This window comes from Aplysia californica, unplaced genomic scaffold (genome assembly GCF_000002075.1).
Source record: "Aplysia californica isolate F4 #8 unplaced genomic scaffold, AplCal3.0 scaffold00002, whole genome shotgun sequence".
Classification (NCBI taxonomy): domain Eukaryota; kingdom Metazoa; phylum Mollusca; class Gastropoda; order Aplysiida; family Aplysiidae; genus Aplysia; species Aplysia californica.
In genome coordinates, this window is record NW_004797272.1 from 2,670,860 (window position 1) to 2,671,942 (window position 1,083).

Below are 1,083 nucleotides of genomic sequence, written 5' to 3' on the forward strand. Positions count from 1 at the left end.
TTTATGTGTATGTTTGTGCGCGTGTTTGCGTGTGTGCGCGCGCATGTGTGTGTGGAATGCGCGGGTGAGCATCAGAGTGGGTGGTTGGTGGGTGCTCTGGTGTGGTTTGCTTCTTCTTTCCTATCAAACATCTACCATCTTTATCTCCCTTCGTTCTTTTTTGTGTTTGTTACTCTCTTTTAACTCCTCTAATCTTCGGCACTTATACGACCTTATTGTGTTGCAAGTGCCGTTAAACACTTACTAAAACTAAAACTGAGCACCGGAAAGAGGTTGATATGGAGCGAGAAGGCGAAGGTCAAAGCCTAAGCTTACATGAGATGATCAAAAGCATACGGTTGCGAAAGGGAAAAGGAAACAGAAAGTGGGCAGTAAGAGGATGCTGAAATCATGGAGAGACCCGTCCAGATTTGACCTCCCCGTGTTTACTTTGGCGATTCTCGCTCCCAAGCACTCGAGGGCCTCTCAACAGAGTCTGAGGGAAGGTCCGGGGGAGAGGGGGAGGGGGGGTTTGGGGCGCCAGAAAAGCCTCACGCTCTGAAACTCGGAATTTGCTTAATCAATACAACCGATGGTGGGATGAGATGGAGGGCGTTCAGGTGTGCTTGATGTCAGCTAATGGACGGAAGCTCAGAGTTAGCGACGGGACACTTTTTTCTCCCCACTCTCGTTTTTCTGCTCAGCTCGTTGGCTGAGATTGAAAAGCAAAGTGGCTGCCCGTCCGCGTGGAAAGAGTGCGGGAGGGGAAAGCTGCCGTCGGGAAGGAGCCCCCTGTGCTCCCCTCTTTTGGTCGTCTCGTCCATTTACCACTGGACGTTCCCCTCTGTACTCCTGTTGAATTCTGCTCTTTCCCCCCTCACTTTTGTCCTCGGGATTTTTTTTAAATGGAGAGGCTACTCGTTTTTATTTCTGTTCGAAAAGCTGTTTTTTTTCTGCTGTTGTTGTTGAACAATTTTTGTTCCTCAGCAGTCAACCACATCACATAATGTGACGTTCAGCCTGTTTGTGATTTTAGCTTTGTGCGCACGAGTGCTTGTGTGCTTGTGTGTGTGTGTGTGTGTGTGTGTGTGTGTGTGTGTGTGT

The 1,083-nt window shown here is 48.9% G+C and overlaps 1 protein-coding gene across 1 annotated transcript in view; it reads left to right on the plus strand.

Annotated features, from left to right (window-relative positions):
• Positions 1 to 1,083, plus strand: part of LOC101858314 (STE20-like serine/threonine-protein kinase) — an 81,033-nt gene that overhangs the window by 30,510 nt on the left and 49,440 nt on the right. The window lies entirely within an intron of this gene.